Below are 26,961 nucleotides of genomic sequence, written 5' to 3'. Positions count from 1 at the left end.
CATTATTTCCTGTTAGTCAGTCTTTTAGCTAATATTGGGTGATATTCCGATGGTACAGATACTAATCTCTCTCTACTATATTCTGGCTGTAGGAAGTTTCAAATCAATGGAGCTGAGCGAGAGTGGAATTGCTGCTGTACACTGCGAGTGGTGAATTTGGATAATACGTTAAACGTGAAGCTGGGCTGTGAAAAATACAGTTAAGCATTTTGAATAGCACAACAAACACAAAGTCTTACTGTGCATTTCTTTATTTTCAGGGTTATCGACGGCATTATATGAAGTTTGAATGGGTCTAGATTTATTTAGATAGTTTTACAATCGGGATATTCATATACTGGTAATGCAGGGAGAACAAGCAGTGGTTATAGGTTCCATTATCCTTCCTTATATCTGCCCTTTCCCCCAAAAAAAGCACAAGATTTCAGAGGAGATGAAAAATTGCCGCTTGAGGATGACACTATCTTACAATGGCACCGATTCACAGAATGCCCCGCGGGTCACCCAGTATCCTCAGCACCACAGCCTATCCTAGGGCTACGATGGATGCTTAAAAAAAAACCAACTTCAGCTGTGCAAATCTGGGAGAATAACCGCAATAGTGCTGAGGACTCGACAGTCTCCTCCTTCCTGTTATTCCGCTTATTTCCCTTCCGCCTGTGCAGCAAACAGCTTCTCCTCACACAAAACCAGCCTCAGAATTTGTGCCTCATGTGACCGTCAGTACCTTTCTGGCAATATTCATCCCTGAGACTTTCCCCCGCCCCGGTCAGAAACCGCTCCCGTTCATGTCCTGGCGGGAGGGCCTGGGGCGGGAGGTGCCCGAGGCCGGCGGGCGCAGCTGGCGGGTGTTCAGCCGCTGGCACGAGGATGTCGTTTAAGGCTCGTGCTGGGGCTGGGGAGCGGCCGGGGCTCCGCGGCTCCGTGGCTCCGTCCCACGCTCCCCCGCCCAACCCCTCGGCTCCCGGCTGCGGCAGGTCCCACGTGCTCCGCGCGCATCACCTACCTCTCCTCCTGGTTTTCTTCTCATCGGGAAGGAGCTTTTATGGAATATCGCTTCCTAGCTGTGCCTGTTGGTAGGAAAAATCATCCCTAAATGGGAGCTTTCTGCTAGTGAGATAAACAGTCACGTCCCAGCCAAAATGATTTGCATTTAGTTTGAAATATAGTTGGTTTTAGAGCATGTTGGGTAATGTAAGTGCATTAAATGTCTTTTAGAACCCCAGCTAAATCACCTCCTAAAGTTAAATAATTTTCACCGTTCATACTATTTATAAATGTTAAAATAAAAATGGGATGAGCAACTCAGGTAACTGATTTTGTGCCACACTCGCGGGTGCATCGGGCCGGGTGACTGGGCAGCACTAGGCAAAGAGATGAGGCTTTTCCCAGATCATACCAAATCCCCCGAGCCAGGGGTTCTCCCCCCGCGAGCCGGTGGCTGTGCAGGGCCCGAGCTCTGGGCTCTGCACCCCACGTCGTAAACTCTCCTCATCCGTCCCCCGGCTCGGGCACCACGACTCGGCTTCCAGCACACGTGAATTCTGCTCTTACCCTGTTCCAAATAAACAATTTTTCACTTCAAGCCTCTAAATAATCCTTCTGGAGTCGGTGGGAATACTTGACTGCTTAAAGTTTTATTGCCTGCTTAAATACTTTGTTGCTCAGGGCCTAAATTATGAGTGAACGTAAATTATTAGATGAGTGTTTATTCTCCTTTTTCAGGCTTCACACTGAATAAGAAATTAAACCAACAGTACGCACATGAAAGCGGGAGTTTATCTCAATATTTTAATTTTGAAATTCAAGTATTGAATGCAGAAAAACCCACAAGGGTGAAAATAATTAGTGCTCTTTCCTGACTGAACCGTTCTGACTTTCTCTGTAATCCTTTTATTTATGGTTTTAATGATGAATAAATTCTTATTGTAAATATTTAATCATGAAGAGTGGTTAAGCAGGATTTATGTGATGAATGGGCCTTGCACAGATCTGCTGATACAGCTGAAAACTTGCCCGTCCCCTCCGCAGCAGCGCCCGACACCCACCCCCGGGAGGCGCCGGCACCGGACTCCCGAGTCTCGGACGCTCTCCGGAGTCCTCCTGTTTCGCCCAGTGATCTCCATCCTGGTCCCGTACCCGCAGCATGACATAGGACAGCTTGGACCATGCTAAGCTCCCAGCGTTCTGGGTAAGCCGGAGAGACAGAGTCTCTCTCTCAAGTTTCTGGCCGTGAGGTATATGAAAATTAACCCCCCCGAAGCATTAAAAGTGGGTTTTGTTCCCACTCGGTTTCTCAGTCACTGGTGGACGCTGTACCATATATTAGTGTGGATCACATCAATACAACGTACGTTAGTGAAATCTCTGTGACTGCCAGACCAGCTTTAGAGACCGGTGAAGGCATCCGTGGGGACATGCCATCACTGTCCCTTCCAGCCACACTCCCCATCCCGCCGCGGGCGGTTTTTCTCCGATACACAACGTACGTCACTGCCGACGAGCCGGAGAGAGACCGGTTCAGCTAAAGGGAGCGAAAAGCCCTCGCAGCACCCAGGAACGCTGCCCGGGCTGCCAGCTCGGCGCTGGCTGTTGGGGACACGCTGCCGACCCCTGCCCGTGCCCCCGCGCCACCGGAGCGTTCGCTCGGGGCCGGCCCTGAGCTCCCTCCCGGGCCGTGCCGGCGTTGGCGCCGCGGTTGGGTACGCGGGCGCCTGCCTGACCTGCTGCTGCTCCCGGCGGAGCGGGGAAACGCCGCGTCGCAGTCGTGGTCTGCAACCGGCTGCGGAAAGTGCTGCTGGGGTTGCTGATAAATGGGGGGAAGGTCCATCCAAAGGCCACAGGCTGCGTGCTGAGGGCTCCGGGGTTTGGGCGCTGACTGGGGAACGCACGTGGAATGTACCTCCCCGCCCGCTGCCAGCGACCGTCTGCGATAAAGTGCCTGCTCGGGGCGATAGAATTTCGTCTGCGAGACACGTGGAGAAATCCAAGTGTTCTCCCTTGAGAACCGGATTTGCCCCTGCGTTGCCTCGAGTCACCTCTTAACGGTGCTCAACCCGCCCCGTAAGGGAGTGCCGGGGCACAAAGCCGCGGAGCGTCTCGACACGCCAAACCCAGCCGCGCTGTCCCGCGTAACTGAACCTCGGAACCCAAAGGAAAGGTTTAACCGGTGCCGCCCAACGTCCCTGGGGCACAAGGTGCTGCCCTGGCACGGCTGCACAGACGGGGGCAGCTGGACGGGCTCTGCGGGGCGCGGTGGCCCGGGGGAGCACTGGGGAGCCCCAGGGGAACAATGGGGAGCCCCGGAAGGCGCTGGAGCGCCTGGGGAGGTGCTGGGGAGCCCTGAGCAGCGATGGGGAACCCCGGGAAGTGATGGGAATCCTGGGAGAGCTGGGAAGCCCATGGGAGCGATGGGGAGCCCCGAGAGGTGATGGGGAGCCCCGGGGAAGTGATGGGGAGCCCCGGGGAGCGTGCTGGGGAGCCCTGGGGAGTGGCGGGAATCCTGGGGAGCGCTGAGGAGCCCCGAGGGGTGATGGGGAGCCCCGGGGAAGTGATGGGGAGCCCCGGGGAGCCCCGTCCCCGCCCCGGGGCAGGGTTTCGGGGGACTGTCGCTGCTCAGCCCCGAGCCGGGAGCTCCGGGCTGTCCCCGCCGAGGCCCGGCAGTGCCCGGGAGCCGCCGGCAGATGGACCCCGCGCTGCCGCAGCCCGGCCCGGGCCCCCCGGGACCGCATCCCCCCGCCACGGGCAGCCGCGGGCCCGCGGGGCAGCCCTGCAGCCTGCGGGACACAGACACACAGACACACAGACACACAGACACACAGACACACACACACACACACACACACAGACACACAGACACACACGGACACACACGGACACACACAGACACACAGACACACAGACACACAGACACACACACACACAGACACACAGACACACTGCCCAACCCATCAGGAACCTGCGGCCTCGCCAGCCGGCAGTAATTAGCCCAGAAGTCTAATGAGCAATAGCAATCAGTCTAATAGAACCAAGGTGTTCATCATTCCCTGTTTCAAAGCCATCATAATGTCGGCACTGATATTATTTCAGTTCCGCAAACATTTCCGGACTGGCCTGTGATGCCGCGCTCCCCTCCCTGCAGGGATACGGGGCCCAGGCTCGTCGGGGACAGCTGGACCCCGCCGGCACCTGCGAGACGGCGCATCAGCCCTCGCCCCCAGTGCAAACCCACCGAAACCCGCCTGAGCCCGCAACCCCAATAAAACCAAACCGCCCGAAGCAGGACACGCTGGCGAAAGAGCCGAGCGAGAGAGGGGCCTGCGCGGGTTTGGGTGAGAGAAGCTCATCCGCCGCGGCGAGGGCCAGCGGGGCAAACGGGCCGTGAGCCACCCGCAGGGTACGGGAGAGCTGCTGCTGGGGGGGACGCCGGGGGCTCTGCGCCCGTAACAGAGGGCTGAGCCCCGTTTTAGGTCCTGCCCAGCAGAGCTGGGCCCCCGCGCCGGGCGTTATCTCCGTCCCGGGTTCCCAACGCCAGGGGCCGGCAGGCGCGCGGGGCAGGAGGCCAAGCGCTGCGAGCCGCCGTCTCTTCCCAGCACGGAACAATCCCCATCGATAACCCCGCCACAAGCGCCAGCCCCGGCACGGAGGCAGTAGCCGGAGGATCATGCGCTGTCCTGGGGGAGGCCGGCACCGAGGGGCCGCGGCACAGAGGGTCCCTGCTCCGGAGATGGGAGCCGGGGGCTTTAGGGGGGGTTATTGCAGCGGTGCTGAGCGGCAGCACTTGGGCTTGTCCAGAGCAGCGTTCCTCAGACGTCGGGCTCCTCTCTGGGGAGGCTCTGACCTCTGAGGGACGCAGCAACCGCTCGGGAAAAAATGGCAGGAAAAATATTTGCTGCTCCCTGCAAGTTCATTTAAACTGAGGACTCAGCAGAAGAACACTTAATAGATGTTTCTTGCTTTTGATGATTTAACCAAAGCTGACCCAGTGTCAGCTGATAACCAACACATTCTGGCCTGTTTGCTACACTCAGATGCAGAATATGAAAAATAAAATGAAGTCATTAGAGAAATTACATATCTATCATCAGCGTCCATGGCTGAAACCCATACAGGAGTGTATTAAGCTCTTCAGAGACAAAGTCTCTGCACAATGACAATGCAAACACCGAGTTAAATAACTTATGTGTCAACGCATCATTTTATTTTTAAATGTATCCTACAATATACATGTGTGAAAATAAAATTTCCTGAATGGCATAAGCCAATTCAATTTGACAAAAGTTCCAAAACAGGATTTTATTTAGATTTGTAATAAACATTCTGCACGGTTCATAAAAACACAATTTTGCCTTCCTGTCTGTACGTGCTCATGCTTGTATTGAACATTTCTATATGGTAATATATGGCCATATTAAAATGGAACGATAGCAAAAGCACATTTTAAGGAACAGCAGCTCTAAAAATCAGGCTTTCTGCCTGCGGTAGCATAACGCTATTGGGCACTATAAAATAAAACCTCAGTAATGCAACATAACGTTAGAAAAGACCCCCCCCTTTATTTAAAGAAGGCACTAAAAAGTAAGGGAGCCCAAAGTTTGTCTGTATCTTAAAACAGCGGTTGCCTGGATCTGCTCTGAGAGGGCCGGAGCAATCAGACCGCCACAGTCTAGTTTAGGAGGCAATGTGCACATAAATTATTCAGCATTCTAAAAATCTAAAAATCAATGCTTTACACTGCGTAATCCAGCTTAATGTAACAACCAGAGAACCAACTGACGCGCAGTTTTAGATTAGGTCTTTCCCACGAAACCTGAAGAACTGCAATTGCGACACGGCACAAGAGGAAGGACCCTTCGTCTCCCCCCGTTAGGCAGAGGCACTTTGCAGGGTGGGTGCTGGGCTGACAGCACCGGCCGCGGCCCCGGCACGGCTCCCTCCCGGCCCTCCTCCCCCTCGCAGGGTGATTAATAAGGAGCTCCACGTCCAATGCTGACATAAGTCTTTTAAAACGTTCCTGCTCCCTGAAGTAGTAGTATTGTTGCTGCCCGAGCCCTCACGTAGCTCCCTGTCATTTCTAAACCGTAGCGGGGTGAATCGCAGACAGGCAGAAGCAACACACGGTGTCTGCAAACTCCAGGCTGCGCGCGCAGCGGCCGCCGCGTCACCGCGATCGATGGGAACAGCCATACATCACCAGACAAAAATAGCAAGTTCATCTGTATTCCCCCCAGTACCCAGCACACTCTCAGCGCTTAAATAATTAATACTCTGGCTTATGATGTACGTTTCACCCCAGGATCTCAAAGCACTTTGCAGTGTGTGTGGGGATGGATTTTTATTTTGCTGGAGTAAATAGGGTAGAGAAAGATTAACTGATTGACCAAGGTCACGCTGCGTTAACATTTTATTTCTGCTCTACCATTTGACTGGGTAGCTGCTGTGACCTTGCAAAGCTAGAAGAAGGCTGCCTTTTAAAGCTAACAATGTAAAGATAATCTCCCTTAAAGTGTACCATATGTTTGTGGTTAGGCAAAAGAAAAAGCTTCAGAAGAACTGCTGGTCATGCGAGTGTTCAGTGTCCTCCGGGGTACAATAGCTGGAATTTTCAGCGGAGCCTGAGAGAAGTAGATGCAGAACTCCCCCTCTCTTTCAAGGAAAAATGGTTACTGAGCATCCCTGCGTTCTGCTGAAAAAAATCAACCCATGGAAGTTTCCCAATTAGAAAAACTGAGGCGATGAGGTGAGCGCGTGGAAGGCCTGCCGAGCCATTCCCACGGAAGTTTTGATCCAGGAAGCCCAAGATGCCACCACAAAGCCATAAATCAAATATTTTAGCAACAGACACTGGTCTGCGTGGGGGAAGACATTAGCTGTTAAAGCCAGGCTAACAATCTAATATGTCCGTAAAAGACAAAATGGGCTAGTAGATTAAAAAAAAAGGTTTATCACCACAGAGGTACTTGGGCACAGACGTGTTCTGCACTGCCTGGCTCTGGGCCCTGGAGACGTGCCCACCGCTCCCACCGAGCTGTGCCCTCGCCAGCTCTGGCTCCCTCCAGCACGGCCACGCGGCTCCTCTCGGCAGGGTCTCCCCAGGACTCCCTGCGTTTTGCCCTGTCGGCACCCACAGGGCAGCCGGGCTGCGTGTTCCAGCCCACGGTGTATGCCCCAGCCCACGCCGAGTGCCCCAGCCCACGCCGTGGCCCCGGCACAGCAGCTCCTGCCTCCCCCGAACAGCGAGGGAGCTGTGCCCGGAGCCCCGCGCTCCCCCCTGCGATGCCGCCAGAGCCGGCCCCACGCTCCCCGGAGCTTTAGCTAGGCTGATGTCCCCTCGTGAAGCAAATAAACTCAACTTATTGCCAGTGATTTTTCAAGGGGATGAGGATGTGGTAACGTTTGACTCTTTTCTTGTGGCCCTAAACTGGGTCTGCAAAGCCACACCAGCCTCAAACGCCGACCAGGCAGGCTCAGGCGAGAGCAATGGGCTGCAGCAAAGGAGCCACTTGACTTGGCAGGCAAAGAAAACAATCTTTTTTCTCTGCGCAGCTCCCCCAGAAGTGAGTCAGTAGGCCTGACGAACAGAAAACACAAGTTGCCATAGAAACTCGCATGCCTTCCACCAGGAGGAGAAAAAAAAAATGTAGGCCAATATTTCTGCTTAGCTGGCTCCCATTCTTGCCACGCTCCTCAGCCTGCCGGCATCCCAGGGCTGTACCAGCAACTCGCATTTATTTTGCCCCTCGCTGAGAACCGCCCTTGCCCCCACCGCCCGGGGGAGCGGCAGCGTGGCGGGGACACACCCGCGAGCGCACACGGACACAGGGACAGGGACACGCCAGCTGAGGCCCACGGCTGTCGCTGTGTGACTACGAACGAGGAGCCCCGTGAGTGCCCCCCGCAACCCCCCAGGGTCCCCTGGCCCTCAGCCCGCCAGCCCGGCAGGGAGCACTGCAAGGAGAGTAGTGGGTTTGAAACGAAATGTCTGTGCTGGATGACTGCAGCCCTCTTTGATGTAAACAACCCCCCTTCCTCCGGGCTCTACGCTTCTCATCTCAAGGCAGGGGTGGGAGCGCGCGGGGGCCGTTGCCGTGCGTAAAGCCTCGGCGACCCTCCGAGGGACCAGCACGACTCCGCGCCCCAGCTGCTGCTCCATGCTCTCACACGCAGGTTTTCCGTCGAGGAGGCCCTGAGAGGCAAGACTAGAACTAAGAATTACCAACCCGACGGCCGAGCCAGTGGCTCTGACAGCTGACGGGCCAGGAGGAGGCCGAAGGAGACGTGCTCTCCTCGTGCGGGCTGTCGCCTGGAACAGAAACAAGCGTCTTTGCAAATGCTTTTTACAGTAGAATAGAAATGACCACTGCTGAAGGATCCTGTGGTTTATTTTGTTCCCCGGGTGTAAGTTATTGTTGGGTTTTGGTTTTAGATACACCCAGGGATAGTTGCTCTACTACTCTTCTTGTTCCTTTTCTTTCAGGTCACATAAAGGACAAAGGGCCTACTATATATTCAGTGGGTTGTTATGCTTTAGCTGGACTATAAATAAAAACAAACCTGCTCTGACCCCAGGAAAGGCACTTCTCACCCTTCTCCCTCTACCCTGCCACCGTTTGTTTTGGTGCTCTTTGATCTCCTCTATCCCAAATGCTTGTTTTCTATGACAAGATCTGCCTGTTTCTGTGAGAAACTGCCCCCTATCTTTTTGACTGTTACTGTAATATAAATAGTAATCAAGATACGTGCTTTGGAAGTGCAAGAGTCAGTAAAATTTACAGATAAAGGTTTAACAAAAGTAGAACAAAATTCAAGAGAAACTTTGCAGTGTTTTCACAGGGGAAGTAAGAGTCTAATTCTGATGCTGCCGCTCTGCTGGATTCCATATGTGGGACACTTCCCTCTGGGAAGGAATAAGTGAGATAATGTAGAGTTAAAAAAATAAAAGTCCTAAACTTACTACAAGATAAGAACTTGAGAATATGTTAAAGCCAAACAATAGCTCATAGAGGGAAGTTGTTTAAAAGTGAAAAATGCCAGTATTGAAGAACCAATTTCTTCCAGTCTATATTGTCCCGTTAAATGATTTTCAAACGACGGGAGGTTGGATGAAGCAACGCAAAGGCAGCACGAAGGAAACATGACACGTCAGCAGCTCCAGCGCTGCCTTTCTCCCAGGCTGGGCGTCTGCCAGTTCCCATTCCCCTTCCCCTGGTCACCACAGCAGCCCTCGGTGCCCCCGGTGCCACACCACCGCGTCACCTTTGCCCCGGCAATGCCGGCCGCGGCTTCCTGGCAGAGGGGAGCGGCTCAGGGCCCTTCTCGGCTGCCCCTCCCTGCGCTCCAGAAGCTGGGTCAGTCACAGCTGCCCCGCTGGGGGGGCAGCGGGAGTCAGCGGAACTCCCTGGCCTAAGGAAGTCAGCGCTGTGCAGACATCAGACCTGCTCCGGCCGTGTGCTGCCCCAGCTCCTTTCACGGGGCAACGCGCAGGTGGGTTCAGTCCCTTACATGGACCTTGGCTGAACTCATACTCGCACCTCAACCTTAAAAGTGGAGTTTGCCATTTGGAAAGTATCCTTAAATCTTTAAAAAAAGATATAAAAAATGGTGCAGAATTGCAACTGAAAAAACTTTCATTCAAAAGGAAAGCAAATCTTTCTCTTCACAGTTCTAACAAACGAAGGAGGAACACGATCCCTTTGAGAACGGTGGCTCCAGCCGAGCACGGTGCCTTCAGGTGAAGCACAGGACTGTGACCCTGAGGCCAGGGGCAGTGCCACAGCTGAGTCCGTGCTTACTCACTAAGCTGAAGCAGACCTTGACTATTTATTGCTTCCCAACACCTTCCAAGAAAAAAAAGTAAGAAGTGAGAGTCCTCTCTCCATCTCAGGCCCTCTGCTCACAAGGTGTGACTTCTCACCAAAATAACCTGTGAAGTCCAAAGGTTTAAGTTTGGCTAGAAGACTGGAGTCTTTGTAACAGGAGATGTAGAAGGTAAGTATCACTACTCAAGCATACACACTGGGTTTGCGTTTACATTGAGAGGAACAGCGTGAAAGAACCACAGAGGAAATTTTCTGCTCAGGAATAAATAACAGGTAGCCAACTTCCCAATACACTGATTTTAAATGTTACTCTCTGTAGTGAAGTTCCCATCACCTCATACAGAGAGCTTTATGTGTTGAAAGGAAGAGAGATAATTGGTGAGAGATCAAAGATTTCTGCCCGGTAATTTACAACCATTCTGGGGCAGGATTCCTGTGGAGAGGGAAACCAGACATCAGTAGGATGCTAAATGATAAAAAGCTCCTATGGAGGCAGTTATACATTCACCCAAATCTCCTGTAAAAATGCAGCAATCTAAAACTTACAGATCTGCTTTTCTGCAAATGAGCCCCGGGGTCAGAAACGTGCATCCTTTGTGTACCGCAGAAAGAGATTCTAACAAAGACCCGTCGTTGCTGTCCACACCTTTACCGCCAGCCAGCCGCTGTGTCCCGTCCACAGGCCCGTGTTCTGAGGCTCTGTATTCGCCAGCGGTAGGTGACTGATTTTAACAGTTTGAGTCGCACAAGTAAAACCACTCACATAGGGAAACCAGTACAGAACCCTGCCCCCGAGAGCACCAGCCCCAGGAAGGGCCCTCCCAGCCCCAGGCAGACCTGCGCGGCCACCAGCCTCCACGGGAGCAACCTCGGTGAAATGTGGGTTTGGTGGATTGCGAGGGAATACTCACCGCTGAGGCAAGATTATTGCAGACACAAATTTTAACTTACACTTTCCGTCAGCAGAATTTTGATGTACATTACTTCATAGTTACGTGTCTTTCTAGACTTCATGCCCGACACCCCCACACACCTTCAAACAACCAGAACTGGAAGGATCATGTTTCTTCCGTGCACAGCTGTGGGAAGCACTGGAAAGTTCTCAGAAAAGGTGAGTTTAATGCAGCAGATACTGGTTTCTCACAGAGGCTATTTTTACAACAGCAAGAAGATGAACGACGATTGGTGATGAACCTGAATTGCTCACACTGGAGGGACCAGACAAGCACTGCCACGCGAAGCGTCCCTCGCCAGGAGGTGATTTCCGCCCCGCCGCGCTGGCTGAGGCTCCTCCGGCACCGTGCGGAGGGAGAGGGGCTGCTGCCGGGCACCTGGTGCTGCTGGCCCTCGGCTCGGAGGAGCTCTCCGGGCTCTCTGCAGGCCTGGCCCCAGGAGTTTGCTTTTACATCGCATTTTTCTTGGGCCAAGAAGCAACAGACAGCGAGTTGAGAGCTTTCACTGTGACGGTACGGTTACACCTTTAGGGGAGGGAAAGGAGCAACTCCTGCCATCGCTGAGCGATACGCCTGGGTCACCAGAGCGCTGCCACAGTTGAGATGTAATTGCTGATGAAGCTCATGCTTTGTTCAGACCAATGTCACCCACAGAACTGAGCTCAGCTCACGGCCACGGTGTCACTGCACCCGTGCAGGACGCCCCAGCTGGCCCAGTTATGCTGGGCACGACCCAGCCACCACGGCAGCGTTCGCCAGAGCAGCGTCCACAGCCAGCACAGAGCAGCCAGGAGGGAAGCCTGACTCCCCAGATCCACCACTCCGTGACAGGCCCAGGGTCAGGGAGCTGAGCAGAGCAGAAACCCGGGTTGTCTTGCACTGCCCACCGCCCTCCCTGCCAGGCTGTGCCCTTCCGTGTGTCGTCACACCACGCTGGAAGCAGATGTCTCCACGTGGCCACATTTACTGTGCTGGGTTTAACCACCAGTGTCCTGGGTACCAAAACGCCTTCATAACATGAAGAATTGAAAGGAAACGTTTCATAATAATGGAAGGCATGCTGTGCTACTGATTTCAACTCTTTTTAATAACCTTAGATCAATTTTTTTCTCCCACTTTCTCCAGATTTGAAAGCTCAATTAATTCTGAGCTACAGCTCTGTCTATCATTTCAACCACATGTGGCAGAGCGAGAATTCATGCGAGACAATGGTTAATTTTTGGTATCTTCCGCTGCCTAATGACAGGTGTGCTGTCCTGAATAATTAGCTTTCAAAAAGGGATCCCCTTAACCCTTCTCTAAAACTGGTTAGTGATCTCGGTTTTACTTCATTAAGCTCCTGACAGCTCAATGTCCTCACATCTGTTACTGTTTGGTAGTTTGATTCCAAGAACACAAATTGCTTCAAGAACTGGCAACAAATTCATTCAGGCTCATGATGCAGATCAAAATCCATCTGTTTACTAATCAAAAGCCATATTTTAATCACAGTACAATAGTGGTGTCAGCAATATCGTAACAGAGACTTTCTCTCTGCCCTAAACATGATAGGTAGTGCTATTCATTTAAGCTGCATTTATTTGGACTGGATATTTAAAATGCGGGTAGTCTGATACTGAAGCACTTGCATACAGGATTTAATCAGTCTGCTTGCACTGGAGTAGGTCATCAGGCATTTTGTACCTACATAACTTGGAAGCTTGTTGTTTGGTTAGTTTTTCTTATTTCAGGTAAAACCTTGGCCTGATAAATTATCCCACCACATCCATCATTGAACTATAGCAATGAACTCGACCCTGCACTCCCTTCAGATTGATGGTTATCTCTTCCTCACGCCAGGGATGTAAACGGCACTTTCAGGTGCCAGCCACGCCGGCTTTCTGACCGTGCGTATTCGCTGTAAAACCTGAACATGCTGCAGGTCGTACGCGTGTCCTTCCCTGCACAGGAGGCACCGGGCCAGGGTTAACCCAGATTTCTTGTGAACAAATCGCCTCTCGCCTGCAGGTGAAGCTGGAAACTCTGCGATCAGTAAGGCAGCACAGGAACTGTTCCTGAAGGACTGGACTCTATCCCTGGCAGCTTTTCTGTTCACTAGTGTGATGCAATTTTGTTTGCTCCCAGCGAAGTTTCAGGTCTTGCATTTGAACAGATGCACTCCCATTATAAGGAAAACAACAAAAAAATTAAGAAATTAAATAGCTGTAGGATACACACCTGGGCAGCCTGATCCAGCTCGGTACCCGGTTCCTATTACATCAGTCACTGCTAATATGATTCTAAATTGTATCAAGAGAGGAAACCAATATGATGAATCAAATTTTAGCAAAGTTTCCAATGATTTATTTCTGTGGAGTAAAATACTCTGCCTCCCCAAAGACTGATAAAGCTGACTAATGCCTGTGAAAGTCTGCCTTTGCTCAGGTGACCCAGGAGGGATCAACAGGAACTGCAGCTTCATCAGATCCCACGACTTGCGAAACAGCCTGTGCTAAATCTGGGCACACACCGCGAGATCCAGCCTGGGGAAAGGGAGAGACAATCTCAGATTTCAAGATGTCTGGCTTAGCCTAGGAGGGCTGAAGAGAGACTACGTGGATTATGATGGGGAGGGTCTGGGTAGGTAACAGTTTGGATTTGAAACAGGAAGGGTGTTTTTGCTGTACAGGCATCACGACATCATATCTCAGCGGACACTACCGACAGTTTTATAGGCTCACAGTAGCCCCAGAAGACTGCCAAAATGAGAAATAATAGTTTGCACTGCGAGAGTGGTCACGGCTGCGGGCAGTCGGGTGGGTAAAGCTCTCCTCTTACACCACTGCGACGGCGACTGTGGAACAGGCTGGGGCTGGGCCCTGGCAAAGAGCAGCTGCACGGGACCCACCCCGGATTCAGAGCATGTGAAAAAAAGTCCTGCCGAGATGGACAACTGCGGGCAAGCGGGCGAGCCAGGGGACAGCTCGCGTGGGAAATGCGGGCCCAGAGAGCGCCCTCGGTGAAGGCTGCGGACCGGGAGGGCCGTCAGCTCTGCCCCTGCTCCGCCTGGGGAGGAGAGCGCAGGGAAACCGCGGAGCACTTCCCCATCTTTGGGGTGAGAGATGGATGCGGGTACAGTGCAAGACTGTGACTTTTTGGTTCTTCATCTGCGCATCAAAAATAGAAGAGCAGACCACCAGAAGTGACATGGCACACTGGAAGACGGACAGAAGGACAAATGGAACACTAGTAAGTGAGAGTGTAAGGACACTGCTGCCTTGCTGCAGCGGCTCTGTGGGAGTCAGCTCAGGTGAGGGGATTCGCAGGTTTATTTCCAAAATGCAAAACCTAAAGAAGGACTTATATTGCACTGTGTGACAAATCAGCATGCGGCTGTATGCGTCAGCTTCTAATTGCACGGGGCACTTTGATTGTAGCAGAGCGGGTGCGATGACTGTGGAATTATGCCGTACCGTTTAACGGTGATTTCTCAGCACTGCCAGTGGCTGGCAAAGGTAGAGTGGTCAGAGGCTATTACAGGATAATCACCTCTTCAGATGAGAAAACCCGCAGACATTAGGCAACATAATTCTCCCTGGAATCCATTCTTCTAGGTGGGCTGATGCCCTTGCAGCAGCTGAGTTAATGAGGGAGTTAAAAGTTACCCAAGTGGTCCTCTGGAAAGAGCTACAGAAAGGCAAAGGGGAGGGAATAGTGCTAGGCTAAAAGAGAGAGAGGTCATGTAGAAGGTCAGAAGACACTGACAAAATCTTTGTTGATTTTTGGATGCACAAGAAAAATGAAATAAGGATCTGCATTAAGCTTCTCCAGGTTTTTATGTTGTTTATCACGTCTGCTATCTGGGCCATTAGTGACTGATGTTCCCCACCGTTGGTGTTCTGGAGAAAACACCGAAGTAGAGGGTGCACGGTTGTGAAATAGTATGAGCTTATTCAACAGCCATTATAAAGCGCTTGGGAAGTGAGGACTAACGAGAGCGCCTGAGCAACCAGACTGTGTAGTGGCATCAGACACTTGGGCTGATCTGGAGAGTGTGAGGAGAGGCCGGAGCCGGGCAGCCAAAGCCTCTGTGCAGCCCCAGCGGGCCCACAACATGTGGGACACGAGGGCTGGGCTGGATCCAGCAGTCCGGCGAGCATCTGCCGGGAGGGGAGCTAATCCGGGATTAGAACGTGCTGTTCAAATGGCACATGCTTTGAGAGCAACAGAACACACTTCTGGCAGGTGCTTTCATGACAAAATTTGCTTTATGCACATACGAGCTCAAAATGTTAAATAGAAACGTGTGTGTGTGCGTGATGGGCAATGGAAAAGAGCGTTTGAAGTTCAGAAAGGAAGTACAATGGTTTTTCGATTCATCTGAAAACACTCGCATTTTTCAAATGGTAAATTTGCATTTCTATGTAGAACAAATACGCACAGAACTGCCAAGCAGGCTTAACTGAAGATTCAATTGATTCAAAACCAAATTTGCTGATTTCTTGCCCTCGTTCTCTAGTTGTGGAGCAGCAGTTGCTTATTGACCTCATATTCAAACAGCTCCTCTGCTTCAACTAAGAACGCTTACTCAGGAGTAGCTGTTCCTGAAGAAATTCATCCTTATACCCACCGAGAGCACCACCTACAAGCTCTTACAATGCAAGTGAGGTGACCAGAAGCATTCTGCACATGACAATAATATCACACCAAAGGTACTGGTGGGATTTTTGGTTAAATTCGCAACATCTAATTAGATCTACTACCTACTACAAAATTTAGTCCTGTAGAGGACAGTAAGAATTATGCTTGTCCACAAATGTCCACCATATATAAAATTCTTCATGATTCTTAATAGGAAAAAATGTCAAGTAAGACAGCTGGTATCAAACACTGGGGCATCGGTCCTCTTTTACAAAAAACACCAAATACCAAAAAAAAAAAAAAAAATACTTTGAGCAAATTTGTTATGAGATTGAGGCAAACTACACCTTCCAGACTTTGGTAGCCAACACTACATAGCTATGATTCCCTTGTGTGCAGCATGAATACGTGTATTAGGATGAACTGTATTGTACTGATTGAGCCTCTGTTAGAATCAAACTTTATTCTTTCTGAGATAATTTCCAAATTGTTGAGTAACATTAAATAGCTGCAAGTCAATGCCCCAGTTATTTTCATTCGAATTAAGGTAAATTTTGCAGTAAAGGATACATAAGGTTATAAAAGTGTAATTCAAAAAAACTCAACAGTTCAATAATTGTCTTAATTATGGGTATGATATCTGAAAAAACTGAGTGCTCTATGGTCAAAACCAGGTGAACATATTTGTCAATTTAGATCATGAACCCACAGCCTGTGGTGCTGGACAGAGTCCTTCCAGAGTCAGCACAGAGCTCTGTAGGTGCCATGAATTGCAGCACTGAAACCATCAGTGAATTCTTGACCCTGTGAAAATCCACAAAGTTTTGACACTAATTATAGATTTCACCCGTTATTTTCCTTGATCCATGGTAACTCAGTAAGATCCGAGTTTATTCATACCTGAAAAGAAAAGCCTGAGGGGTTTTACAAGATGGTTAACCTATGACCACTACATTAAGGCTTCAAAACAAATGTAACTCATTTGCTCAGGGATGACAGATTAATAAATTGTTCCACCTCATTATCCCCGTAATACCTGACGGCGTAGCTTAGAGGAAGTCTGGCAAATGACATAAGCCAAAGGTCAGCACTCCTTTTGCAAAAACAAGATTACAAACCTTAATACAAATATCAATGATTCAGTGGATTCATAAAAAGACAGCAGAAATCCTAGTTTGGGTTCAAACCGATGGATGTAAAAACTGCACGTCGGGCTGTAAGGCACGGTGCTGGGCCCAAGAAATGGAAACGGGAACTGACACAACGGCGTTCCTGACCCGGGGGTGCCGGTGACCCTCGGCGGTGCCGGTGCTGGCAGACACCCCCCGCGGGCCGCAGCCCCACCGAGCTCTGCTGGCGGCGAAGGTGCCGCAGCTGGGCTACTGCGGGGCTACCAACAGCCACGAGGGCATCTCCTAATTCCTTTCTCTGGGTTGGAACATCAGTACGAAATCACAGAGAGAATGAACAGTAGATTAGACACAGTCCTGAAATTCCAACACCGTGAATCAGGATGAAGACTCTCTCGAGTTCAGCTTTAAAACAGTACCTTGTTCTAAACGGATGAGCTTCGGCGCTTTGTAACGTCCCTAGAAATCTCCAAGCCTGGAGGGTTGTATTTGCAAGCTTTTATCAACGACTGCAAAACCAAAAAGAATATTTAAAATAACAAAACACTTGCCCGCAGGAGTGAAGGAAAAGGTGAGTATCATGAACGCTGTGATGAAATTACGAGACCTGGAAACTATGAAATACGGCTTTTAATATAAAAAGATGAAACTGGCTACAAACATGATGAGGTTTACATATCGATTAGTCTTGGCAGAGAAGCTCGTAGAAACAGAAGGTGACAGAAAGAAAGGTTGTGGCTCAAAATAATTACGGTAACAGTCACGCATTTCCTATGCAGGCATGTGTACACTTCAATGGGTAACGTGTAGAATAGAGCAGGGCAGAGAAAACTACATAACTAAGCAAAAATGCTGGGGTTTTTTGAATTGCTTCTACATCTGTGGAAATAAGTGAAGATTTGCTAAACTATAGAGTGGACAATTTTAAAATTATTGTAAAGACAGCTGAGCACAACAATTTGAATAGCACCACTGCAGCCAGCCCACAAGCACAACTCAGACTTTCACGTCAGTATTAGGCAGGGAACTATAAGGGGTTTTTTGTTTCCAGTCACAAATAAAAATGATCAAAACTATCAGGTACTTCCAAGCCTGACAAGTAGCACGAAATAACCTTAAACCAGGCAGAAACTGGAGGAATTCCCCCTGTGGAGGGAAACTGTACTGGTGCAGCCGGGTAGAGGTCCAAGGTGGGTATACAAAAAGGGGGGACAGTGAAAGAGGAGAGTTTATTTACAAAAAAGTCACTGTCAGGACATAAATCAAAGCTGCTCCTTCTCAGGGCCAGGAGGCTGAGGCAGAGCCCGGCTCTCCTGCAAGGCCCGGGGCGAGTGCAGCCTCCTCTCCTGGGCACCTCGGCTCGTGCACCAACCTCGCTCGGTGACCGCAGCGACCTCTTACCAGGTTAGATTCTGTTCTGCTACCACAAAACATGCAAAGCAGATAAAAATTTAAAAGTTCCTGTAAATAAAGGTGTCGTGCAGAAACAAACATATTCTGTTTGGCAGCAAGTACTTGGTTCCCAAAGCACCTGGCATTTTGAAATGTTGATGTTTGCATCTTTCTCTGCTGAATATTTGAAGCAGGAAGAACCGCTCTGGAGCAGGAATTATAGTAGGAAAGGAGCACTATAACCATCAACCTCAGTCGTGTTAGAGATTAATTCATCACGTCACTTGCACTGAAAAATTACTTGTATTTCACCTCTCTTTCTCCAAAGGTCTTTAATTCTTCCTCTGCAAAGGAATGTTATTTCTGCTGTTCAATTACATTTTAACCATTCAGTCAGATCAAGCTATATATAAACGTACGGACCCTTGTTTCAGATTCCCTTACTCAGCTTTTACTTCATAAAGAGAAGAGCTGTGTTCCAAGGTCACAACTGATTAATCTTGACCTGTGAACCTTGAAAGTGTAAAGTCTTAATATAAATGTATTACTCTACACAGGAAAATGAAACCTACTCTGTATCCATGACAAATAATGAACTGAATTCTTCTGACTTTATTCTTTAGTTGCTAATTAAGCACTTAACTACAAGATCTGTTAATTCTTTGGCCCTCTCTGGATAAATTATGTGCCGATAAAAAGAGTGAAATAATTTGGCCCTCTGAGCAGGCGTGATGGAGGTACCTTCTGGTCTGAAATTTTGCAAAACATTTTTTGCTAGCCCTTGCGGACGCTCACGGTGGAGCGCCCATAGGCATGTTTCAGTCTGGTGAAGAACACATTACTCACAAGTGTACGTGTTTAAGGCTTCCAACAGCATTATGGCAATATTTTATATCCCTAAGGATTTTTTAAGATATATTTTTGGTAATATTTGAGAGAAACTAAGCCACGAGACAGAGGCAAATGAAATAGAGTTACTTTAGAAGAAAAAATTTTTGCTAAATAGATACTGTAGTCACAAATTCAATTACACGGTAAATAATCTAAATAAACTAAACTAAACAAAGGTTTGAGGGGGAGAAAATCCTGTCTCCTTTTAGTGGCATCACATGAAATTAAACTTTTGAAAGAAAATACCTTTGATTTCCATCCATCAATACGTGCTGTGGCACATGTATCTCACGCATCTTTCCATAAGAAAGTCTGATGTAAGTAGAGGAGCGAAGGGCTGTGCTGACAAGATGCCCGCTGCGTCTCCACCGCCCGCCACAGCTGGGGAAGGTGATCAAACACCGGCTGGCGTCTCCAGCCCCTTCCCTGCGGCCTCACCCACGCGAGTTCCCACCACGCGACACCGGTGGTGCTCTGGCAGCGCACCAGTGAGGGGAACTGGGCTTCCAGAGCCCGAGAGAGACTGGAAGGGCGGGGAGTGGCCATGCCTCTGCAGCTCTGCCACAAACAGTACCAACAACAAAAGATAGCATCTATGTTCAGGTCAGTCTTACAAAGCAGATTCCTCATCATGCGTGCAGTTCGCTGGCAGCCTCTTTGAGGAAAATGAAGAATATTCCAAACAGGACTTGCATCACCTGGCACTTCTAAGTTAACCAGAAGACAGTAAAGTCAAAACTAATTTACCAGGTGCTTCTTGTAATTGCAGCCAGGACCGGAGAGGTCTACAACTGTGACAATGCAATTAGTTGTGCTCAATGGACACCGCGAAATCATTGTCAGAATACATTAGGACAGGCTTACACGGGTGTTTTCAGCAAGTAGAGACCGTATTTCCTGCAATCTGAGGCCTGATGCAAGGGAAAATAATAAATCTATTTTTATCTTTAATCACTCATTGTGAAGTAGGCAGGCACATTAGGCACTCCTGTCTAAAATTAGTTCTGTTCATGCTGGAAGCAGCCATTTATTCTATCAAGCTATTCGTATGCTTAATATCAGAAGACTTCTGGGAGATGTTGCCCTTTTTGTGCAAGGTTTCTCTGAAATGCCTTGTTCTGTTCCTCGAACATAGTATTGCTATCGTAATTAACATGCTAAAGCTCTGTGAAGTGTACATCATTAAAATCTCCCTTACCTTGTAGACTCCTCTGGGAAACAACATACAGAGATGCTCTGGAGAAAGTAAGCGGTAAGATAACAGGCTGGTGGTGTCGGAAATGCCAGGCTTTGGCCCCACCATTGCATTTGACCGGGAAGGGGGCTGCTTCTGGCACGAAGGAGCACTGGGCTATTCTTCACCTGTGCTGTGCCCAGGGCTATGTGGCCATAGCTGCTGCCTTTGGGCCCAAGGCCAGTAAGAAATAACATCTCAGCAACAAATAAAACCTTCCAGCACACGCGTACTCTGATCAGATGCTCTAGGGGCAGCGGGAAGCCCTAACCCTGCCTATGACGCTGCACTGCCAGCTCTACCACTCACGCTTTCTTCATGTAGTTTCCTTTTAACGGCTTTGGAGGACTCACGAGCACACGAAACAATCTTCCCCATTCTAGACCAGGCAGCTCTCAGAAGAGCCACCAGCTTTGCTTATCTCCAAGGTCCCTACACACTTTGTGAGGCTCCTCCAGAGGGATGAGTGAGATGTTTAAACCAGGTGTTACTCTGTGTCCAGAGCTGCCCACCACCAGAGGAGACCCCCAGCAACTCCTCCTCCAGACACCCGGCCCTTTCGGTGCCGCTTCCCGGAACAACGGTGGGAAGGTTTGGGCCATCGCAGAAGCCTTGGGGGTGGCACGTTACACACACTGACTGTAAACTCCACCTGATCTAAATCCTCACAAGCTCATCGCTTCTGGGCGCCCCATGGGAAGCGATTGTTGCTGCTCCTGTGGTTGGGTTGAGCAGCCACTGGATGTCACTGTTAGTCTGAACACATCCACCCAAACAGCATTTGTTTGGCATCAGAAAATTTGTGAAGACAGGATGACTCTGAGCACACTCCATAGCGATGGTATTTTCAGATGCGGAGAGCGTTTGCTCAAGTCTCACATTTCTATCAAGTATATGGTGTAAGAAGTGCCTGATTTAATACTTCTTTTCTTTTTTTTTTTTTTTTGGTGATTCATTCATGAATCTGATAGCGTGTCATGTGCTCTCGGTTTCACTCCTCTCCTGACAGGAGGTTCATGTCCTCTGCCATGTGCTGGTTCCCACGCAGCCCCCCGGCTCCCCGCAGAGTGCCCCAGGGCTGAGAAGCACCTTGCCCCCCCCACCCCCAGGCATTGCCCACTGTCTCCTTCCCATGGACAGCCCACAGAAAGACCTCTCAGAGCTGGCTGCCTCCCAGCGCAGCCTTGAGACCCTCCGCTCCAAATGTTGTCTGAGACAAACGTGTCCAGAGGCACAGCCACAAAAAATGTCCCAGATCAGGAGCTGTCAAGATACACCGCTGAATTAGGAGAGGAGAAAGGGAGACTTTTATTCTTTATCTCCTAAAACCTCCAAGTATCAAGTATCAAAGTACAGAAAACTAAGATAAGCTAAACTAATGTTCTTCTTTGTAGGGTTAAAGGCCAGAAGATCTGTTTCTCCAAAGGGTGAGAAAAGTCACACTGGCAAAGCGGTTGTAGGGTGTTAGCGCAGCCGGCCAGAAGAGGAATGAAACCACTGAACAAGGCGCAAGGGAATGGAGAATCTCAGCCAAGGAGTGTGAATGAAAATGAAAAAAAAAAATAAAATCCATGGAAAAAAAATAAAATCCAGCTCTGTCAGTTAGATGATGGGAATCACACGGTCTGTCCTTGCTGGCCCCCAAGCCACGCTGGGCACCCGGGGCGTGATGGAGGGTGCACGGCCCGAGCACCGCAGCGCTGCCAGGAAGCACCCGCGGGGTTCAGGGCAGAACGCTGACATCAAGGGAAACAATTGCCCCAGATCAAAGGAAAGAGATTTAAAAATCATTTTCGAAAAAGCCTTTACAACAAGTCCTGGCCACTGAAGTTAATGGAGAAATTCACAGGATCTTTAATGGAAACAAAAGCGAGTTCAAATCAGTAACTACCTGCGCCAGGTTCTGTCTCAAAAGCTGTAAACTAGAAAGCAGAAGAACGACTGACCTAAATATTCAGAAATTACTTAGTGGCTGTTAGTGAATCTATTTTTGAGTGGTTAACTACAGACTTCTCAAAGAAACTTGATCACCAGAGATAAAACTTTAACAAGACAGCACCTCTTAATGTATTTCAGTATGAGGCATATAGAACTACTAATCACCTCAGTGAAAAATTGGGTCAGAGTTATCCCCATCTTCCCCGAAGTACTGTAAAACTAGATTTAAGTGTATATATATTTAAATTAATGTATAATTATATATATATATATATATAATTTTGTAGTCTGCTTAGCAGAGATGGCAAAGTACAGTAAGTGCTGAAACCATTTTGGCTGGTATTCACCAAAGGACACCAGTAAAAACACCAACCACGGGGCATTTTTTGCTAAGTCCACCTTCAGCCCTGTTCTCAATAGATAAAAGATCTACATTAATTAGTGATTCAAAAAAGCCCTCCACAATTCTTAATGCACCAGGCAGAGAGAGGGATATCTTGTACCTGTTAGTTAACAGATATAAGATGCAATACGGATGTAAACAAACACATCTAGATGTTATTCATGGTTGCACAGATCAGTAAAGAATAGGGATAAGTAAAGGTGTGTTATTTTCCACCAACATTTCCAAACTGCTTCACTGTATTTCTACCATATGTTCATATGTAAAGTCTTAAATTAAGAACATCTAAGCACAGCATGCCTACAGTGGACTACACCCTCCGTAAGCGTACCTCAGCAGGCAGTAAATCACGGCTATTTGTGCCGGCTGGCAGTGCAGCCCTAGATTTGCTGCAAGCATTATCTGTGCTTTCATATTTCTTAAAAGCAGCCTGTTAAGGTTCCATTTTCAAATGTTTTTCATCAATAATGCCTAAAGGTGGCATGCTCACTAAACAATCTTGCTAGAAACAATACAAGATAAGACATAAAAGACGTATTAGATTACCCGGTCCACGTCTGCAAATGCAACAAAATAAATGCAAAAGGCTTTGGGGTTTGTCGCTTGCAGCATGCAACAGCTTTTCCATTACGCTTTGCCGGATCCTTTGCCAGGTTTCTTCAGAAAAACGAGTGCTAGGACGAACGGAAAGAGCTTGTCTGGAGTCACGGTGAGGGAGCTGGGAAGCAGCAGGCTGGTGTCCCACTCTCTAAGGCCTCACTGGGCCCCTCCTGCCTTGTTCTACCCAACTATCAATACAGACGTTCCAGCTTCCTTCTGTGTAAGCCCTATAGATAATAAACAGTGATACCAGTGTTATGACATTTATTAACTAAGCCCAGGACCCCCCCAAATGGATTGGGACTTCTAGTGTTGTGTGACATAGCCAAATACACCGAGTTCCAAACCCCAAATCGTATAATCGTTGAACTATAAATTATAGGACCTGAAGTAACTTCATATGTAATTTAAATGTTAAATGCTTCCGTAGTGATGGCTGCTGCTCCCCAACGCCTCACTGCAGGAGGGGACTCCCTGGCTCTCACAGCCTGCATTCCATCAGCCCTTCCAACAACGGGCCCGTTACCCCCAAATACCACAGCTACAATAGGTTTTTTTCCACCCAAACTTGTTACATATTTGCCGAAGTCAATCTCTTCCTCATAACTGAGAATCACCTGGAGGGATTTTCTCCTGTCCTCCCCTGCCCCACAGAAGTTCACTTCTTATCCTTTGGGAAAGCTGAGCTGTACTCCTTTCCGTTTACCTCCTTCACTCCCTGCTCACCCTGTTAGTGGCTGTACTCCTCCACACTTTCATCTTTTTTTTCCTCTCTTCGCTGTACTCTCTACTTAACTTTCTGGAGCACGACTTCACTTTTACTCCAGTCATGGAGCTGAGTGCAGGACTGAGAGAAGCCAACAGGAATCTCGGAGGACGTGGGAGCGCTGGCGAGGAAGAGTCGTGAGATGAGGGTGTTGGACGGCAGGGTCCCGGGGCAGGGCTGTGCCTGCGCATCTCTGCACATGAAGTGTGCGTGTGCCTCCACACGTTACATACGTAGGGGTAGGCAGGCTGCTTATTCCCAGCTGTGCCGGGAGGAAACACTTAGTTCCCAGGTAAGTACTGTTAAAATTACGAGGATCACTGCCATTTCAGGAGTGTTGCAGAAATCATTTGATGCTAAGGAAGTATTCTGAAGCTGAGAAGAGCCAGGAAGGCACTACAGCTATAAATAATAGTTTCCTAATTCCTAGTCTGAATATGGTAGTAGTAGCACAACAAACAGCCAGGCTGGAGGAACATTGTGAAGCAAAACCAACTAGAGGAGTTTCGTTTTCTTTTGGCGAGGAATTACTCTGTACAGTTCTCCAACATGAGTCCACAGTGTTGGCTTTGAGCTGCCAGCTCCTCAGGGCAAGGTTTAAATTAAGTCTTCTTCTGCTATGCCTTTTTTTTTTTTTTTTTTTTTAATCAGGAAACTACTTATATTCATTTCAGGCTTTGTAATCTCCAACACACTGTTAAAAAATAACAAACAAAAGAATACCTAAAGCTAAATGTTGATTCTACCCCCGCCCTTTCCAGCCTCCTATTTAATCAGCCTTGTGGCATATTGGAAAATAGATCATTCAGTTCAACTTCATTATTATGGGGGGGGAAAAAAAATAATCTTACAGTCAGGCTTAAAGCACGGAAATACCTAAAGCCATGTTCTAATCTGTAAAGCGCATGGGTGTCAAACAGGCAGGCGATTCTTCATTCCCTTGGGGCAGCCCTGCTCACGGGGCAGGCGGGGGCTGCCCGTGGGTCAGCAGGCCCCGGCTGAGCACCCTGCCCGGCACGCCCCGCCGTGCCCACGGCGCCAGGACCAGGCTCGGCACGGAACGTCCGTCCTGGCGGGGAACGGACGCGCGGCCGGCGCGGGGGCAGCGGAGGGGCTGCCGCATGGAAATCTGAAATGGCTGCTACACCCTTAGAAATAGATGGGGCATAACGTGTCAAATGGACATAGAAATTAGCATGAATTTAGTAGTGCTGCCAGGGAAAGCCACCCGCAACCGAAGCAAATAAGTTTAGCCTTAAAACCTCGTGCAAAATACTTCCTATTGCCTGTGCACAGACAGCCCCTTGCCTGAGGGATGGATGAGTATGGAAGAGGGTTCAGGAGGGGTTCTTCTCACCTGGAGCAGACTCTCATCCTACTGTGGTAAAAAACCCCACAGAATTCTGTGGTGTCACAGACATTTTGGAAGAGGATGATATCATCCCCTGCGATGGCAGCTGACTAGACTCAATTACAGACGGTCCATCCCAATTGTATGTTCCTTCAGCAGATTTTCAACTGGCATCTGAGAATGTGAGATTGTTGATAAACAAGCCCTGAATTACATTAATGACAAAGTGATAATATCTTTGAACTCATTTTGGTTTGGTTCTTTCACATGTTGTTCATCAACATTCTGATATCAAAATAAACAAATGTAAATACTGCCTGATGATACTGGTAAAAAACATCAATAGAGATTGAAGAATTAATTAAAATGGGGAAAATTTTTCTGGTGAAGGACCTATCTGGCACTTTATGTTTTAAAATATGCAAAGCTGACCATTCTCTCCTCTGTCTTTTCTTTTTGCTTGGACTGGGCACTGCCTTCACCCATGCATGCTACTACATTAAGGGACTGCCCTTGGGAAGCTGACGTGAAAACACCTTTCTTCTGGGCCAGAATGATGAAGGTATTCTAAAAGCAGTTATGTTAAAATGTAAGAAAAAGGCCCAAAGTCCTCATTTCTTTATACTTCACAAAGATAGTGAAGCATTTCTGGACCTAGCCAGAAGCAAAAACTTGTTATTTCAAGTTGTTTTTCAAAATAAATCAATTTTCAGGGACTCAGATTGCTGTGCTTGCTCGCTGGGTGCTGGCCAGAGGTGACGGATACCCAAGGTTTGCTGGAGCAGCTGCGTAACCACGTCCCGGTGAGCGGCAGCCGATGCCCTCCACGGGGTGACGGGGGCAAGCGGCGTCACCTCGGCAGTTACCGCGTCCTCTCCTGGGCGTCGTGTCCTGCCCCTGGCGATCAAAAACCCCAGCTCGTGAAGCCTTTTCTCTCTCCGAGCTCTCTGCAAGGACATCTCCTGCCTTCTTGCGGGCGGCCGGAGGGCCGGTGGGCGGGGGAGCGGGCAGAGGTGACTGGTGGGGTGCTCCGGCGGCGAGCAGGGTGCGGGGCTGTGGGATCCTTGCAGGCGGTGTCTGAGCAGCTGCCTGCAGGTCGCTGGGCACAGGTTGTTACGGCCCGATGCAGACCCCGTGCCGGACCCGGCGGGTGCAGAGCGGCAACGCCACGAGAGGCTTGTTTAAAAACACAGACACGTAAGCAAGAGAGAAACCCCACCTCCGTGTGAACAAATGGGTAGAAATGCCACAGAGAGACACACTCCTCCCAGCATAATTGTTACTATCGCAGCTGTGGCGGGGAGAGGGGGAGGAGGGCGGATGATGCAAGGAGCTTGGCGTCGTGCTCCGCAGCCGCTCGCCCGCGCCTTCCGCAAGAGGCGAGGAAGCGCCGGGAGCCACCGGCGACTCCGCGGGCACGTGGGGCTGGGCCACTGCGGCTGCGCCAGCTGCACCGGCCGCATCGGCTGCGCGACCCCCCGCTGCACGCCACCCTCGGCCGGCAGCACAGCCACGGGCTCCAACACCCCTTCTTAGTCGCTTCTTTTCAGAGCTCATTACCAAGAGTAATTAAATGGTCAGAACGTCCCCAGCCTTAACCCTGTTTGGTAGATGAAGTGGATAATTAAGTGTTGTTAGCTCCATTTTGCATCTATGGAAACTGGTGAGGGAGGCTAACACAAGGTCACGGGGCTGCTCTGAGTCAGCTCGGGACTAGAATACATCAGGCACTGACTCCTCTATCCAAAAATTCCGGGATAGTTCACTGATTTTAAGGAGTTATGGAGCAAAACTGCTGTTCCTGTCTCGTCACTGAGAAATCTAGTGCAGAGAAGCATTACGGGATTTAACCAAATCAAGTAGTT

The 26,961-nt window shown here is 49.4% G+C and overlaps 1 long non-coding RNA gene across 1 annotated transcript in view; it reads right to left on the bottom strand.

Moving 5' to 3' along the window:
• Positions 1-963: 963 nt before the first annotated feature.
• Positions 964-26,961, bottom strand: part of LOC141968289 (uncharacterized) — a 42,177-nt gene continuing 16,179 nt past the window's right edge. The window contains exon 3 of the long non-coding RNA XR_012634834.1: positions 964-1,070. This is a non-coding gene — a long non-coding RNA (uncharacterized LOC141968289). The remainder of the gene's footprint in view (positions 1,071-26,961) is intronic.

Source organism: Athene noctua, chromosome 19 (assembly GCF_965140245.1).
Source record: "Athene noctua chromosome 19, bAthNoc1.hap1.1, whole genome shotgun sequence".
NCBI classification, from domain to species: Eukaryota; Metazoa; Chordata; class Aves; order Strigiformes; family Strigidae; genus Athene; species Athene noctua.
Note: the sequence above shows the minus strand (reverse complement) of the source record. Positions and strands in the feature narration are given on the sequence as shown.